This window comes from Macaca nemestrina, chromosome 18, assembly GCF_043159975.1.
Source record: "Macaca nemestrina isolate mMacNem1 chromosome 18, mMacNem.hap1, whole genome shotgun sequence".
Classification (NCBI taxonomy): domain Eukaryota; kingdom Metazoa; phylum Chordata; class Mammalia; order Primates; family Cercopithecidae; genus Macaca; species Macaca nemestrina.
In genome coordinates, this window is record NC_092142.1 from 50,516,514 (window position 1) to 50,535,814 (window position 19,301).

At 41.4% G+C, this 19,301-nt stretch overlaps 1 long non-coding RNA gene across 2 annotated transcripts in view; it reads left to right on the plus strand.

The window, feature by feature from the left end:
* Positions 1-16,308, plus strand: part of LOC105492270 (uncharacterized) — a 111,200-nt gene extending 94,892 nt beyond the window's left edge. For both annotated transcript variants that reach the window (XR_011616438.1, XR_011616437.1), the window contains 2 exons: positions 2,498-2,571; positions 8,226-16,308. This is a non-coding gene — a long non-coding RNA (uncharacterized lncRNA). The remainder of the gene's footprint in view (positions 1-2,497; positions 2,572-8,225) is intronic.
* Positions 16,309-19,301: the final 2,993 nt, after the last annotated feature.

Sequence of the window (19,301 nt, forward strand, 5' to 3'; positions counted from 1 at the left end):
CTAAACATGGATCTGAATGGAACCAATATATTGGATTTTGGAGTTAGGTTTGTTTACTTGCTCTTGGTGTGTATATCGAATCTGGTATCCAGAGGACAATAATAAGAGGAATCAAATATTTCTGAAGGAAATGGCAAACTAGAATTGGAATTGTCAAACCAATGCTCTCACTAAACTTTGGATCAAAATAACCTATAACAAATTCAATTAGGATTTGGAATTCCCTACCCAGCGAGAGAAGAATGCTCATTCTGTTGTTCGATTCAGAGGCTGAACAACTGTATAATAACTTCAACAAATTATTTTCAGTCAAAAATAAGGATTGCAATTTAAATATTGCTTATCCAACTTCATGTATACCTAGAAAATCTTGAGTTATAGCTAATCAGCACCCCAGAGATGACTTTAAGATGAATTTAAGATGAGTTTAGAAACTAGCAACTTAATGGGAGATTTGGAGTCTGTGTTTTATTTCTAACTTTAAAATAAAGCCCAGGAATCAACATTAAAAAAAATACAATCCCAATAAAACTTTGAAAGCCATATTTTGTGCTAAGGTCTATAATTATATTTTCCATTTCTTGAGTGCCAGGTACTGTTGAGCGAACTGGACTTGAGCATTATATCATTTCTTACTCACAGAAGTACTTTGAGGGAGCAGCTGTTATTATCCTCATCTTAAAGATGAAAATGCTGGAATGCTGATAAAGTGAAGTGACCAGGTCTTAGTAAATAACCACAGGGAAGAAGGACAACCTGGGTTTCTCCAACTCTGGATCTGATGATCACTGCAATATCTGCCAGCTTCTTGCTTCTGGCTTAGGGTTGAAAAAATAATCATTCGAAGGTCAAGCAGTAAGGAAGACTGATTAAAATTCGAGAGGATACGCAGAGAAATAAACATAAGTTGTGGTAAAATAAAACAAAGCAAACACAACAACAACAACAACAAACAACAAACAACAAAAAAACCCTCAAAAACGTAACTCTCCAGGAAAGTTTAATTTTTCTCCAAATGCTAGTAAAATACTGATACCACCTGTGATGTGGTTGTATAAACAGACCATTGGAAGGGTCCATTTTTATCAACCCCATTGCAGAATTTGTCTGAATGAAAATGTGTCCATAATCAATGATAATGATTCCTCTGTGGTTTGGGAATGACCTGTTCTAGGAAAATGAATTTTCTAGATGGTTCTTATCAGTCCATCTAAATACCAAACCTAATCACTTCTGATAGAAATATTTCTAAAATGTACTTCATATTATTCATGCCTTCTAAAAGAGATTATACTGAGTGTTTACTTTGTCTGATGATTTGTCGTCCGCTTTTGTCCTGACTGTAATATTACTGACAGCCACTCAGAGGCAACTGGGGACAGCAGCCCGTGACTTACACACTCAATGGCCCTGTATTGCTATGGTTTTACTTCTTAGGTTTGCTTTTTGTTAATTTTCTTCTGTTTTTCTTTCTTCCTTGCCCCAATCTCTCACCTTCCTGTTGCTCTCCTGCCTTTTCCACTTGCCTTCCTTTTCTCCCTGCTTCCATTCTTTACTTATCCAAAATGTATGTATTGAGAGCTACCATGACCAGCAAGGAGCTAAGCAGTGGGAATGCATCAGGGAACAAGATACAGTCCGTGTCTTTGAACAGTTTGCTGTCTGTTACTATTATTATTATTTTTCTGAGACAGAGTCTTGCTCTGTTGCCCAGGCTGGCATGCACTGGCATGATCTTGGCTCACTGCCACCTCTGCCTCCCAGGTTCAAGCAATTCTCGTGCCTCAGCCTCCCAAGTAGCTGGGGATTGCAGGTGCCCACCACCACCCCAGTTAATTTTTGTATTTTTATTAGCAATGGGGTTTTACCATGTTGGCCAGGCTAATCTCGAACTCCTGGCTTTGTGATCCATCCGCTTCAGCCTCTCAAAGTGCTGGGATTATAGACATGAGCCACCGCGCCTGGCCAGTCACAGTGTCCCTCAATGGGCTCGAAGCAGCTTGCTGTCTTGAACTCTCAGGCATCACTGGTTCTGGTTCCCTGTGTGCCTCTAGAGTGAACCTCTGCACGTTCTGATGGGCTGATTTCACCATGCTCCACAAACTTCCACCTAAAATGAGAATAAATAGCCTCTGTGTCCAGGCTTGAGAGACCTGTGGGGATTTTATGAGAATCGGTGATTTTAAAAGATTTTTAGCATCTGTCACAACTTACTATTGAAACAGCGTTATGTGGTGAAAAGAACTTAGACATTTACTCTGCCGTTTACAGGCTCCGTGACCTCAGCCAAGTCACTCCACTTTTTCAAGCCTTGATATTATCATCTGCACACCGAGAATGCGGTGAGGGTTCAATGCTAAAATATGCTTGAATTTCAAACCCGATGCTGGGCATAATATTAATAGTATTTACAATTTTTACTGTTTTTGAGGAGAAGGACTTTTTATTGTCTTTTTGTAAAATGAGATTTTTAAAGAACTTTTTGTTCTATTTTTAGTTTTTGACTGATGACACAAGCAACGTATGTCTCATTGTGGAAAATTTGGAAGTCATAGACTGAAGAAAAGCACGGTAAAATATTTTCTTTTGACATTTTTCTATACATATCTATATTTTCCCACATAAATGAAATAAACTATCTAGTCAACTGCATTTCCTAAATTTTCTATAAACTAACTTTCAATACATGTGTGGCCAAATAAATAAATCTTTTCCATTGTCAATGGTGTGTTGATAAACATTCTCAAAAAAGCCCTGATTTCCAACATTTACCAATCAATGTGGTATAAATACTTCTTTCATGACTGACGTCAGCTTGTATTTTTAGTAGAGATGGAGATTCACCATGTTGGCCAGGCTGGTCTCTAACTCCTGACCTCAAGTAGTCCACTCACCTTGGTCTCCCAAAGATCTGGGATTACAGGCATGAGCCACCACACCCAGCTTGGGGCCACTTGTTTTTCAGTTTCAGTTCCATAAACAGGTATTAAAATTTCTGAGTAATTATGAAAATTAATATAAGTATAATATTACTGACTGTGAGTACTCTCTATATTCTCTATACATGAGTACTCTCTATATATGAGATGAGGTCTTAGCTTCATGTTTTTTTCTATTAGCTAATATTATTCTAGTACTATGTGTGGAAAATTTTTTCCTTTCTTTTGCTTTTGATATGGTTGCTGCTTTTACTATATATTGCATGCAAGTATTTATTAAAATCTGTTTTTAGAATATTCTCCTTTTTTGTATCTCTCTCTGTTCTCCTGCCAATCCCAGATTATCTAAATTATTTTGGCCTTATCAGCTACTAAGCTTGTTGAAGATGGTGGTTATGTGTTTTTATCAAAGCACTCCCCCCGGGCCAAGAGAGGTGCCTTCTATATGGTGGATTCTCAGAAAATATGTGTTCTTGGTATGTTATTTCCTGGAAACGTTAGTCCTTCAAGGGACTTTGATGTTTTAAGCGATGTACTAAGTCCCCATTGAACCCAAATATTTAGTAACAATTCTCTAGAATTTTGGCCCTAAAAGTAATATTTGAACGTCTGTATTCATTATCTAGTGCTGTGCAACAAGCCAAAACTGAGGTTTGGAATCAGTAAGATTTCTCGATTCCTATTACTCTTTTCAGTTGCTTGGATGGTTCCTCTGCTTGTTTCAGCTGGGCTCACTCTTGAGCCTGCATGGAGCTGGAGGAACATCTATAATTGTTGGACCTCTCTCTCCATACGATCTTTCATCCTCAAGGAGGCTAGACCTGGCTGTCTTAGGTGGTGACAGAAACATTTCAAGAAGGCAATACCCATAGTGATTGCTTGTCAAGCCTCTGCTTGCAGCATATTTGTTGATGTCTCACTGGCTAAGACACATCACATGGCCAAGCCCAGTGTTCATGTGAGAGGAGATGACACAGGGTGGTAGAATAAGGGGGATGTGATTCATTGGGGGAGGGAGGGATGTGATTCACTGGGGGAGGGAGGGATGTGATTCACTGGGGGAGGGAGGAATGTGATTCACTGGGGGAGGGAGAGATGTGATTCACTGGGGGAGGGAGGGATGTGATTCATTGGGGGAGGGAGGGATGTGATTCACTGGGGGAGGGAGGGATAAGATTCATTGGGGGAGGGAGGGATGTGATTCATTGGGGGAGGGAAAGATGTGATTCATTGGCGGAGGGAGGGATGTGATTCATTGGGGAAGGGAGGGATGTGATTCATTGGGGGAGGGAGGGATGTGATTCATTGAGGGAGGGAGGGATGTGATTCATTGGGGGAGGGAGGGATATGATTCATTGGGGGAGGGAGGGATGTGATTCATTGGGGGGGAGACATTAGCGTATTTGTCTATAGCAATATTTCTTTCTCTTTTTTTGATCCAATCTGGTCACACGGTTGGCCTCCATGTAAATGGAGTAATAAACAATGGCTTATCCAGAGCATCTAATGATAGAAACAAAAGTGTATTTTTAGGCAGATCATCACTTCTTATATTCTTGGCACACATGATTTTATGTACATGTGTTATTTATACACCAGTCCAGGAGAACTAGAGACTCCTTGCAATGAAAAGCAGATTCACGATTAAGTATTAGAAATGCTCAAAAGCCTTGAAGGCTAACGTTAACTTTTTTGTTTTAATTGAACATTCAATTTAACCTTGAGCTTCCTAGGAATCAAGGCAAAAAGGGAGAAACATGATAGGTGTGTGCTCTTTACTACTTACTTTAGTCAGTAAGTAAGTAGAGGGCTTTGTATTCCACAAAGCCTCACTGAGAGTACAGAAACATTTTTCATACATCCTGTAATAAAAACCAAAGGCATGACATCAAAATGAGACTCAGTGGAGATGTTTTTGACACCAGGTAAACTATAGGATGAAGGAATGCAGATTTCTGGTCATTAATGCTACAGATAGAGAACTTTGAACTTCGAATACTGAAGATTATCAATGCAACCTTAGACCACAGGGACTAACCTTTGAATACCTAAAATTATCAGTGCAACACCAGACCACATGAATACCATCAGAGATACTTGGGGCCACTTGTTTTGGTTTTATTTTGTTTTTTTTTTTTTGAGATGGAGCCTCATTCTGTCACCCAAGCTAGAGTGCAGTGGCGTGATCTCAGCTCATTGCAACCTCCACCTCCTGGGTTTAAGCGATTCTCCTGCCTCAGCCTCCCGAGTAGCTGGGATTACAGGTGCCTGCCACCATGCCCAACTAGTTTTTGTATTTTCAGTAGAGGTGGGGTTTCACCATGTTGGCCAGGCTGGTATCTAACTCCTGACCTCAAGTGATTCACCCACCTTGGTCTCCCAAAGAGCTGGGATTACAGACATGAGCCACCACGCCCAGCTTGGGCCACTTGTTCTTCAAACACATCATCCACTCCCCACCACCGCAGAATGCCCCCTCATCAGAATGTCACTCAAAGGCACCCTCATCAGAATCCCTCCCTGACCATGCAGTCAAATTAGTGGCTCTTCCCATATCCCCCATCAATGTTCATATAAATATTCATTTACCCTGCTATATTTTCCTAATGGCTGATGTCACCATCAATCTGCAATTACAAGATCTACTGAATATTGCACTGTTGCAAACAGTGCAACATCAATGTTCCACAGTGACCTTTCTCTGATGGGAGACTTAACGTCAGTTTTGCTGGAGCTCTGATCAATCATTTTTATGAAGATATTAGATGCAGAAAATGTAAGACAATGTGAAAGTGGGTCCAAAGTTCTTTTTCATAGAGTAGCTACTGCGTGCAGGCTGGATCTGCTGTGAGGATAAGTACAAGCAGTGAAGGTGGTCAGAGAGAGCTGTGTTTCAGTGTCACTTGGATGCCAATCTTAGCTCTGTCACTCTCTAGTTGTGTGGCTTTTGGTGACTTCTGGCCTCAATTTTCTCAGAGGCTAAATGGGGATAACGATCATGCCCATTTAGAAGATGGTTTTGAAGATTCAGTAACTTAACACATAGAAGGCGCACACATTGCAAGTTTTTTCTTTCTTGCTGTAATTCTGAAAGAGGCAGGAGTTGACAAAAAGGAGATCAAGCTGTTTTTTTTCTGAAGGCAATTTATTGGACTACCACAGGGATGTTTATTTTCTTAACTAGAGGTCATGAGACATGAAGACCACTAATGAGTGAAATTGGTGGCTGGGGGAGTCAAGGGCTTTCCTCACTTCTTCCAAGTTCTTCTTAGACTGAAAAAAAAAAAAAAAAAGGAAAATAAACAAAAAACAAAAATATGGTTCCCTGTAAATTTTATGACTGCCGTGTCAAAAGTCTTCTATCCAAATCGCAGTAAATATTCTAATGAAGTCTGGAAAGAAAGCCATTTGAAATGGCTCGGGGCAGAGTATTAAGATAGCCTGTTTCTAGTTAGCCGGTCATTAGAGAGATCTAACATGCATGGGAAATGGTTTCCTGTTCTAAGTGCTTTAAAACCAAGTTTTAGGAAACCCCGTTTCCTGCCGGCTCATTTGGAGACAACAGTGTGCCAACTGGTCAGATTTTTCAGAAGGCCAAGTGGTCACCTTCTCAGCTGCAATTTAGTTTCACTGCAGCAGGCTCTACCAGGGAGAGTGGGCTTTGCATCTCAGGGGTCCTGGCAGCGAGTAGATAGCTCCACAGAGCGAGGACATCTGGACGGGGCAGCACTGAAGGCTGTCCTTTGCCTCTGTTGTAAATGCATTGGGATTGAGTGATTCATGGGATGAATCAAAACTACAGGAGAATCTTCCAGCCATCAGCCTAGATACATCTATCTAGAAACGGACTGAGGGGGCTGGTGAGAAAATGGTGGATAAACTCCCTGGTTTGGGAGGGACGGGGTAGCTGATGAGAGAGGAAATTCTTTTGGCTACCTGACGTGCTGTGCATTAAAATGGGATTTTCCAAAACAAGGAAGTCCCAGAGACTTCAATTAGGATGTAGATGAAAGTATTTGCTAATCAAAACCATTTGTTTTCTTTGGTGTGTGAGGTGAGGACCAATACTGTACTTGGAAGCAGGAAATTGATGGATCCAGGAAGACTGCACATTTCCTCACCTTCAGAAGACACCCCCTCTAACAGCTGCCCAAATCAAAGAGGAAAATCCTTAGCCCCAAATTTTTCATTGCAGCCTCACCCAGTAAAGGGCCCAGCTCCAGGCATCCTACTACTCTCTGAGAGGGCACAGCCAATCATAAGCACTTTACACACTTTCAAAACTAAGTGTGAGGGCAATGCAATGAGAAAGTAGTTTTATTATTCTTCGTGGTAAATTACATTTGAGGCCCCAATTCTTCACTGCTCACTTCATCCACATTCTTGCCATAGCCTCATTTTGGGCAGAACTTCCTTTCGTATCTCTTGACTTGACTTTAGCTTTTGGCCAGCAACACATAATTAAAAGTACACGGTGCCAGTTCTGAGCCCTGGCCTTCAAAGGCCACATTTCTTCCTGCCTCTTTGCAGCTCTGCTCTCACCTTGAGAAGGACCAACTAGTCTGCTGGTTGCAGGAGGATGATGAGAGACACCTACAGCAGACTCACCACTACTAACCCACACACTGCAGTGAGAAGCAAAGCCTCCACTGCCAACCCTCAGATGCATGAGAATAAATAACTGCTGTTTTAAGGCTCTGAGTTTTGGGGCAGTTTGTTATAGTACAATAGCTAACTGATGCATCCTCGTTTTACAAATACAGACTCAGAGATCTTAGTAACGGTTTTCCCAAAGCACAGAACTGTTAGCTGACTGAATCAAGATTCAAACCTAAGCTGAGTGCCTGTAATCCTAGCACTATGGGAGGCCAAGGCAGAAGGATCACTTGAGGCCAGGAGTTCAAGACCAGCCTGTGCAACATAGTGAGATCCCCATCTCTACAAAATTTTTTTTTTTAATTATCTAGATATGGTGTCTTATGCCTGTGGTTCTAGCTACTCAGGAAGGAGGGTGAGGTGACAGAATTGCTTGAACCCAGGAGTTGAAGGCTGCAGTGACCTATAATCATGCCACTCCAGCCTGGGCAACAGAATAAAATCTCATCTTTTTTTTTTTGAGACGGAGTCTCACTCTGTCGCCCAGGTGGGAGTGCAGTGGCGCCACCTCGGCTCACTGCAAGCTCTGCCTCCCGGGTTCACGCCATTCTCCTGCCTGAGTAGCTGGGACTACAGGCGCCCACCACCACACCCAGCTAATTTTTTTTTTTTTTTTTTTTGTATTTTTAGTAGAGACGGAGTTTCACCGTATTAGCCAGGATAGTCTCTGTCAGGCCTCTGAGCCCAAGCCAAGCCATCGCATCCCCTGTGACTTGCACGGATAGGCCCAGATGGCCTGAAGTAACCGAAGAATCACAAAAGAAGTGCAAATACCCTGCCTCGCCTTAACTGATGACTTTCTACCACAAAAGAAGTGAAAATGGCCGGTCCTTGCCTTAAGCGATGATATTATGTTGTGAAATTCCTTTTCCTGGCTCATCCTGGCTCAAAAAACTCCCCCACTGAGCACCTTGTAACCCCCACTCCTGCCCTCCAGAGAACAACCCCCATTTGACTGTAATTTTCCTTTACCTACCCAAATCTTATAAAACAGCCCCTCCCTTATCTCCCTTTGCTGACTCCTTTTTCGGACTCAGCCCATCTGCACCCAGGTGAAATAAACAGCCATGCTGCTCACACAAAGCCTGTTTGGTGGTCTCTTCACACAGATGCGCATGACAGTCTCCATCTCCTGACCTCGTGATTCACCCACCTCGGCCTCCCAGTGTGCTAGGATTATAGGCGTGAGCCACTGCGCCTGGCCTCTTTTTATTTTTTTTCATTAAAACCTAGAGACATTCTTAACCATTACGTTAAACTGCCCTTCCAAGTGTTACTGATGAGTTAGAAATTCCCTGGAAGTTTTTAAAATTTTGACTTTTCTCTCTCTCTTTCTCTCTCTCTCTCTTTCTTTTCTTTTCTTTCTTTTTGGAACAGGCAGGATGAAGAAGAAAGCCCTAGAGACCTCATCTCATCCTCTGTCTTTTGACCTAACTACAGAGCTTGTCACCACTCCACATATAATCTTATTTCTGCCAGGCCTTGGCCTTATTTCCTACCGTTCTTTTCCAGCTACGTTGATTTCTAGCAATAGATATTTGCATTTTAACAAGGGAAACACAATAGAATTTCAGATAAGTTGCTAGGCAGTTGGGATGAAATGTTTGGTCTGCCTAGCACACCTCAAATCTCAATCCACAGATACTGTTAGGCAGGTCTTGGTGGAATGATAAAGATAGCATCACAGATAGACAAAGCTTGGGCTGAGAGGTCAGGACACCTACACGCCAGGCCCATTTGTGCCACTAACTCCTGTGTGAACTCAAAAGGCTCCCTGTCTGATACAGTCTGGCTCTGTGTCCCTACCCAAATCTCCTGTAATCTTCAATGTAGGAAGAGGGGCTTTGTGGGAGGTGATTAGATCATGGGGGCGGACTTCCCCCTTGCTGTTCTCATGAGAGTGAGTGAGTTCTCACGAGATTTGGTTGTTTAACAGTGTGTAGCACCTCCCCATTCACTTGCTCTCTCCTGCTCAGCCATGTAAGATGTGCCTTCTTCCTCCTCCCCTCCATGATACTTGTAAGTTTCCTGAGGCTGCCCCAGCCATGCTTCCTCTGCAGCTTGCAGAACTGTGAGTCAATTAAACCTCCTTTTTTCATAAATTACCCAGTCTCAGGTAGTTCCTTATAGTAGTGTGACCATGGACTAATATACTGTCTCTCTGTGGACCTTAATTTCCCCAGTAGTCACAGGAGGGGTTATCAAGAAGTCATAATCTTTTTGATTTCTTTCAACTTTATCGTGCTCTCACTCTCTGCCACCAACCACAAGGGCCCAGAAGATCCAGGCAGTCCCACAAATACTGAGCTGGAGTCGAGTTTCCCACCATTTAGATTATCAGACCTGAACCTGTTATTTTAATGATGTGCTCTGAACAACCCAAGATTTCATGTCACTGGGTATAGCATAGATATAATTTGGAAAAGAAGAGGTTTCTAAGAAGTACAATAACATTCTCCATTATTTATTTTTTAAATCTTATTTAAATAAAGATTGTGCATTTAAAGTTGTATTTGATTGAACAACGGTCCTTTTTTTTAAATTTTCCCTGACAAAAGCTATGAATTATTAATTTCTGTCATTGTATTCACTGAACAAATGTAATTGCAAGTAAATGTCTAAAGTTAATGAAAAAATTAAGAAAAAAGGATTTCTTTATAAGAATTAATAAAACATTTCCACAAACCTCTTTGAAATCATGATTATGAAGGCTTGCAACACTTCTTTGAAGCTGCATACCCAGAGCAAAGAGGCTTGAGCTCTGCTCTTTCTGTGGCGTGAAGGATGAAAACATTCTATTATGATTGTGCCAGCTGTGGAAATCAACACACACAAGGATCCTAACCTTAACCCTCCCATTATGCCAGTTCTGTTGTAACTGTTTTTCATTCTTTCAGAGTCACCTTTCATTTATGGGCGGTCACAAGAGCTCTCCCTTCTTGTACTTTGGCTACTGTTGTAACCGTTTAATATTGTTATATTCACATACCACAGCAAAAAGTGATGCTTTCATTTCCAAAAGAGAGAAATGAAAGAAAAGAAGTGAAAGAAAGATGAGAAATTAAAAACAAAAGTGTATGGAAACATACAGGGATTGGATCTCTGAATTAAGCTGGCATTTAGCCTCAAAGCAGAGAACTGAAATAATTTAATGTCTCACCCCTCAAACATCCTATAAGTCCTTACCAATACCTGGATAAAACCAGAACTAATCTTCCAACACCATCTAGTTCCCAACTCAGTTGAGGAGCTCACCTTTCCTTCCTCACTCTGTTCCCCACTTCATCTACTCCTATCCTGTTAGTACAGTAGTAAAAACTGCAAATCCAATACAGGGATACCTGGGTTCTGATTCAAGCTCTGTCCCATTCTTTTTGGGTCCTGGGGCACAGGCAAGTCCCTGCTCCCACTCAGAGACTCAAGTAAAAGTAGAGACAACAATACTTGCCTTGCCTCCCTCATAGGATAGGTGTGAGTGCTGAGGAAAATTAAACCCATTGTCAATGAGATATAAATGTAAAAAGAAAAAGATGTTTTATTATTTCAATTATTTTAGTCTCTGAGGCAATCCCAGAAGCCACTCAGCAGTGCAGCACGGTAGTTTTCATATCAAAATGGAAGCTGGAAACCAGTTGAGCTTCCTGGGATCAGAGCTATGCCACATTTTCCAGCATCTTCTGCAGGTAAAGTGGAACCATGTGTAGACTACTCCAAGTCTTTATAGACTACAAAGTCACCAGTTGTACCAACACTGGGTATTTGAATCACCATGTAGAAGTGCACCTTCTGAACATCCAGTAGGTCTATGATATAAGCAACAGATAGACCCTTACTGTGTTAAGCCACTGAAATTTGGGGCTGTTGGTTACACAAGCTAGTGTAATTTATTCTTGCTAATTCACCAGAGTAGGCCTATAAGAAACTTGAGTGCAAATCTACAGTCAATGTATGTCAAAACTAAGCGAGTCATTTTTTTTCTGGGGCTATTTCAAAACCATTTTTCTGGGGTAATTGGCTCTCAACTTGTACAATATAAAGAGAGGTTTATGTTGGGAAAACTCTATCCTTGTGGAGTCACTGCTGTCATAGGCAGATTTAACAAGAATCTCTTGATAGGAAACTACCAGGGTGCCACATCCTTAGTCACCTCCTGTAGCCAACACAACCATATTGCAACCAAGAGATGCTTGGTGGGGGCGAGAGCCTGCGTGCGGTTTATGATTCTGAGGTTTGCGATGCAGGATCTTTTCTTTTCTCTCTAGTATTGCCAAAGAAACATCAATGACCAAATAGGGGCAAAAGAGAATCATATTTTGAGTGCTCTCTTGTTCTCTCTCTCTCTCTCTCCCCGCCCCCCGCCTCCCCAACCCCAGGCATCCGCCTCCCAGATCTAAAGACTTTTGGAACATAAAAAAGAGATTAAGTGAAAAGGCATATTCCTATAATTTACCCAAATGTGTGCATTTCAATCTATGGATAACAGCGGCTCCAAATTACCCCCAGACCAACACACTATCCTTATTTAAGGGATCCTCTTAACTCTTACCCTGAAGTCTCCATAAATCTGCCTGATATATAGATGTCAGGCATTTTCTGGCAGTTGAAACATGAAACATGACATCAGCTGGGGATTAAGTTACAACTCATAAAGACCATGTTTATTTGCTGGTTCTGTTTAAAAATTTTTCCACTATCATTTTACTCAAATGGCCTCCTATTTTATGAGAAATAAAGTTAGAACTAATGAAGGAAGGTCTTTCTGAGCTCAGCTGGACATACAGGCTGTGGCCGTCTTTGTTGTAACCAAATATTTAAATTATTTAGAGCCAATTGTTACCTAATGTGTTGATGAAATGGCACCACAAGCTAATATAGAGACTTCAAACACAAAAATGGGAAGAGGAATCTGAGAACTAAAGAGGGAGAGATGTTAAAAATTAGAAGAAGAAGGCCAAGTTCAAGGAAGCAGCCTGGCCGAGGACCTGTGACGCTCACCCTGTCAGCCGCCCTTGAATCTCAAAGGGAGCTCTGAGCCATTTGAAGGAGCACTCCAGGCACGTGGACAGAGAGAGGGCCCCCTACTGCATCCCTCTGTCCGTTGCCCAGTGGGGGATATTAGAGTCACTGACCAGGGGCTCTATTTTCAAATAGCAGCAGTTGATATGAGAATAAATGCCTCTTGTTTAAGCGTTCTGGGAGACAAGAACAGCTATGATAGAAACGAAGTTTTTGTAATTAGAAAATCTGGAATTTATACCTTGCGACCAACCCTCTCTCAACAGCCACCCCTCCAAACCAACAAACGAATTCACAATATGAATTGAATATTCAGAGTATGAACACGAGGGAACTTTGTGTCTCAAGTGTTGAACTCAAAGTGGACGCTCAGTAAAATTCGTTGAATTAAATTCTACTCATCCAACGAATCTGGTCATGTATACAATGAGGTACATGCCTGAATCATTTTATTTTAGTAGTGTTGGGAAGCCCCTAGCCTCATTCCCTGCAAATTTCCTTCCAGAAAGTATGCCATTACTATTTTTTTAAATTATGCCTAGCATTTTATTTTAGTAGCAATGGAAATTTTCCTTCCTGAGAATATGCTTTCCATAAATTTTAACACAATCATTGTTCTTTTCTTTCATTCTTTTTTTTTTCTTTCTTATGCTTTTTACTTTATTTGAAGTGTCTGTTGCAGTAAAAAAATAATCCCGTAAGAGATGTTAAAAGGCATTCTTAGCATCCTGTAGTGAATCAAATGGATTTTCTCCCTGGTTGGATCGATGGAGCATCCTGCTAGCCCTAGGGGCCTGATCGGATAGTGGGGCCAAGTTTCAAGAGGGAAAATGAGCACCAACTTCAGGTTGTCTCAATTGTAGAACGCCTCATGCTGGCTGAGACACTGGATAACAGGTTTTCCACGGAGGATGTTTCCCACTTGTCATGGAAAACCATCTCTAATATTGGAAGAGATTCCACATGTTGTTAGTATGGTATTGTCTCAGTCTTGCTTTGGGATTCTAGATCAGGGATCAGCAAGTTATGGCCTACAGGCCAAATCTGTCTGACTTTATAAGAGCCATGAGCTAAGAATAGTATTGACATTTTCAAGTGATTAGGAAAAAAAGTCTAAAACAGAACAATATTTTGCGATATGTGAGAATTATAAGAAATTCAAATTCAGCGTCCGTGAATAAAGATTTGCTGAGAAATCAACCATGCTTTTTCATTTACATGTTTTCTACAGTGACTTTGCAGACTCAAGGACAGACTTGGCGGGATGCAAGACAGACCCTGCGGTCTATAAAGCTTAGAATATTCACTGTCTGATTCTTTGACAGAAAGTTTGTCAATCCCTGTTCTAATTGGGCATTTCATGGCTTACACAATATGGTAGTTGTGGCAGTCTTACTTTTCTCAACTTTATTTATTGGTGACATCTTTTTAAGCAAATCTCATTCACCAGGCTGGGAAATTTTGTGTCTGTGCATGGTAAAATGGTAAAATACACGTAACATAAAGTTTACTATTTTAAGCATTTTTAAGTGTAAAATTCAGTGGTAGTAAGGACATTTACAAAATTGTGCAATCATCACCCTTATCCATTTCCAGAACATTATTATCATCCCTAACAGAAATTCTGCACCCATTAAACAATAACTCCCTATGCACTTGCCCTCGGCTCCTGATAATTTCCATTCTGCTTTCCATCTCTATGAATTTGCCTGTTCTAGATGCATCACACTAATAGGATCATACATGTGCCCTTTTGTTTCGGCTTCTTTCACTTAGCATCATGTTTTCAAGATTCATTCATGTCATAGCTGGATGAGGACTGTATCCTTTTTAAGACTGAATACTATTCCATTATGTTTCTGTATCATTGGGTATATGTACACCACTGGATATTCATTTTTAGCCAAGGCTGCATTGTGTGGGATATGATTCTTTGGATTCACTCAAATACACGGTATCCATGTGGGAGCAACAGGCCAAGGCCTTTGTGCTCAGAGGGAAGTTAAGGGCAGGGAAGGAGGCTTCCGTTTCTGGACATATGCACCTTCATCCACCTCTGGATAAAATCAAGTGGTCCAAGCAATTTTTGGCTCATACACTTACTTCTGTGTATGTTTGTAATGTCTTAGGGAGTGTATTAGTCCATTATCACACTGCTATAGAGAACTACCTGAGACTGGGAAACTTATGAAGAAAAGAGGTTTAATTGACTCACAGTTCTGCATGGCTGGGGAGGCCTCAGGAGATTTACAATCATGGCAGAAGACAAAGGAGAAGCAAGGCACGTCTTACCATGGCAGAGCAAGAGAGAGAGAGAGAGAGCAAAGGGGGAAGTGCCACACTTTTAAACTATCAGATCTCGTGAGAATCACTTACTATCAAGAGAATAGCAAGGGGGAAATCTGCCCCCATGATCCAGTCACCTCCCACCAAGCCCCTCCTCTGACACGCAAGGATTACAACTTGACATGAGATTTGGGTGGAGGCACAGAGCTAAACCATATCAGGGAGCAAGCAGGTGATGGAACTTTCTAAGCATTTAGGAATCTTCGGGATAAAAGCTTTCTTCACAGAGAAATATCTATGAGATGTTTCAAATAGAGATGACTCCATCAATTTCCACCACCTAAGCTCTTTGAGTGCATGTAAGAAAAGATATCTTTCTGCATTGGGAGTGACTATGTATATATTGGATATATACTATCAAATTGTAGTGCTGTGAATTAAGATAATCTCAACTAGAAAAGTGTTAACCAAAAGCAACATTCTTTAAACAATGTCTATTGAGTACATTAGTCCCCACGCTAGGCACAGAAAAGATGGATATGGACATGGTAGATTTCATGACATCAAGAAACGTTAATTCTTGTGCCGCAATTTCCAAACTGTGCACCGAGACACCCAGGATGCTGCAGTGAATTCACATGGGAACAGTCTGATATTTTAAATTTTTGAGGAAAACACAGTAACATTTGTCAGACACTGTGCAAACTACTAGCTTGAGGTAGTTTTAATTTATTTTTAACATTAGATCACAGTATATTTTTGTGGATGACAGTCTACCTTTTTGCCAGGTGCAGTGGCTCACACCTGCAATCCCAGCACTTTGGGAGGCCGAGGTGGGTGGATCATGAGGTCAGGAGTTCAAGACTAGCGTTCAAGACCAGTCTGACCAACATGGTGAAACCGTGTCTCTACTAAAAATACAAAAATTAGCCAGGTGTGGTGGTGGGTGCCTGTAATCTCAGCTACTCAGAAGGCTGAGGCAGAGAATTCCTTGCACTCGGGAGGTGGAGGCTGCTGTGAGCTGAGATTGCACCACTGCACTCCGGCCTGGGAGACACAGCGAGACTCCATCTCAAATAAATAAATAAATAAATAAATAAATAAATAAATAAATCAAATAAATCAAATAAGATAGTCTATCTTTGTGAGGCTCGGTTTTCAGAGGCTGTGTTAAAAAGCAAGAACCATGTGAAGATCAGTGTAGAACAGAAATAGTGATGGCGTCCAATCTGATGTTAAAACTTGACACATCACAGACATCTCATTAGTAATTCTGAATATTAGAAAATAAACAGATTTTTTTTCTAACAAATGTTGTGTAATTTTTTAAAATGCTCACTGAGTTTTTTGGACGCTCATACTTGTTTGGCCCTGACTACTTACTAAAGGGAACTGATGGGTAATTCTTTTGAACTAGGAGCACTATGAAGAAATTACTGAGCCACTAAGGGCACTACGAATTGAGAAAGTTGTTGAACCTCTGATCTTGTGAATCAAGCATGCTACTCATGTTGAATATGAACAGTTTTTAAATTAAACAAAAGCAAAAGACAAAGGCTATATGGTATGTAAACAATGCAGCAACCAGCAATGTCACTGCTGTTATAATTCAAGGGTAATCAATGTGATGCCATCGGCATTAATGACACAGAGTCAATATGCACAAACTTTTAGTATAAGCCTAATTATGAACATCTCTTTGCATAAAACTGAAAATATTGAAAATGTTGACTTTGGGGAGGTACCCTTGGATCAAAACTCCTGAAGAAGTCAATAATCTATTATGATTTTCATTTTGCAGAAGTAGTGCTATTATTTCAAAAGGTCTCAAAAATCAATTTGGCATTCAGTATATCTGTGTAATAATGACATCCTAATTAAAAATCCCAATCTGAGTAGTACAAAGGATGATGTTTAATCTCTAATCAATGAACACCAAGTTCAGAAGTTATAGATGCAATAACCCTTTTTAATGAACTTCAGTACTTTTCTCAGATTTGATCTGCTTTTCTCTTGCAGTTTTGGAAGCCTTTTCTGTCTGAGAACATATCTGAGGAAGTGGAGACAATTTGGTGCAACAAGCACATAAATTAAAGCGAGTAACATCAAAGAAAAATACCGTCAGAGTTATGCGGGTTTCTTTTTAATTGGAATTTATAATTGCTCCTAATTATAGGACATACTTTAAATGTTACTTTGAGAGGCTGAAGGAGGAGGTGGAGCCCTGTCCACTCTAGCCTCATGAGCTATAACCTTGATGTTTTAATTAGATATTATTTTGAAATATGTAAAAGGGATTTACATACTCGGTGAAACATATCTTTGATTGTGCAATTTGCCCAAGAAGACAAAATGATACACAGAAGTTGACAAAATCAACTTCTCAAAGGAATGGTAGAAATTCTTAAGAGGGGTGAAAGCAACAAAATATGTCAGCATTGTGTACACATTCAGGTTTTCTAGTTTCCTCTGGGCAAAATTTCTTCTTCATAGCAATCCAGTGTCGGTGGCAGCACACAAACAGACAAAGGGAAGTGGGTCCAGTTGATTTATGAGCCACACACACCCATCCTGTAGATAAAAAGGGAGGTCAGAAGACAGTCGGGAATCTTCTCTTTGAAGACAATTTCTGGTGCCATATTACTTGACTATAGGAGGATGATTAAAACAAACCCTTAAGTCCCTTTCTCATGAGATGCTTTGCTTTTTTATGCTTCAATAAATTAACAATTTGGGATAAAAGTAGTAGGAGAGATGGGACAAGACCATCTTTCAAACTTTGCCATCACAGGTTAACTGGGGGTCTGATGACATGGAATTTATTGCCGATATCCATCAGTTGGAGAAACATACTTATAGAATTTATGGATTTTTTCCAGGAGGGAAGAGATGGAATGGAGAGCCTCATTGTTCTCCACCCAAATTAAACATTATTGTAATCTTTCAGAATATTGGGCTCTACTCCAAACCCAAAAATAGGGAGGAAGAATGAGTGTCCTAAATTAACTTTCGAAGAGGTTTGAAACAGAAGGCTGGTGGTGAAAGGAGAGCTTTGCCATACATAAGGCTCTGGGTGCCAGACCCTACCCTGACGTCCTGGGCATTGTACCTTGGAGACTTTGTAGGAAAAAAGATACCTACTTTGAGTGTGGGTTCTCTGGCAGAATTTGGAAGGAATGCCCTGGTTGTTGGGCTCCACTGTCCATTGAAGGACTTACCACCAAGGTCAGGATCTGAACTAGAGGATGTGGTGACCATTGGAATGCACAGCTTGCCCAGAACCCCTCATCTCAGGCCCAGTAGGCACTCTGGGCTTCAGCCATGGCTATACCAGAGAGGGGAAATGTTTTCCATCTCGTGTCATGTCTAGGGCCCCAGTCAGGTGCACTTGCATCATTGCCTCCTCCATCCCCAGGGGAGTCCCCTTAGCTATGTCACAGCACAGAGAGAGATCAGGACTAGGAAATTCTTATGGTGTTCATGGGTGGGGTGATGCCAGGGAAGAGAAGAGTAAGCAGGAATGGGATGGAGTTGCTTTAAGGAGATGTGACCACATTCCTTTGACTCCACCTAAGCGAAGCAGATCAACCCAATTAATATGAAATTCCGAACCTGAAACTCTGAGTAGTTGGAGCGCTAGTGGAGTGGGAGAGGAGTGAAGACTGCCTTTCAGGGCACCACCTTATTCTCTATGCTGGTTTGCCACTCACGACCCTTTGATAGGGAGGCATTACCTTGTTGGAGGAAGAGAGATGCAAGAAGACTCTCCCAGACTGTTGGCTGCCGACCCTTGCCATGACAGGAACCAGAATGCTTTCCCACTTCCTGCCTTCAACTGCTCTTCCCAGGCCACCCCACACCCTGCCGCAGGACACTCACTCATCACCACCAAGAGCTGCCAATGGATTGCTCCATGCCCTGCAGCACTGGGTACTCATTCTTTGTCACACGCTGCTTCCTGGGCTTGCCCTACAAAGCAAGAGAATGGTCCCCCGAAGAGGAGAAAGAGCTCAAAGTGATTGTTGTAAGGGAATGCAGAGGCAGCCTCCTACTGAATCCTCCATTCTCATGTTTATGGGCCACCTTCCAGTCTCACATATGGCCACTTCTTTCTACTGAGGACAGAGACACTGGGAAAACACTCCTGGAGAAACTGCAGAGTAGGGGCACATCCCATAAAAATCCACCTTGTGTCCAGAATGCAACTGTATTTCCTCCACGCGCCTCAACCTAATTTCCTGTGGATTTCAGATCATCTTTTATTTCCAATTATGCTGCTGTTCACATTATTGATTTGGAGGATACAAATGTTGAATGACAAGAGAGGGAGAAGAAGGGGGTGGGGAGGAGAATTCCATTTTGCCTGAAGGATAAGATACTCGAAATGCCACCCTGCACAGCATC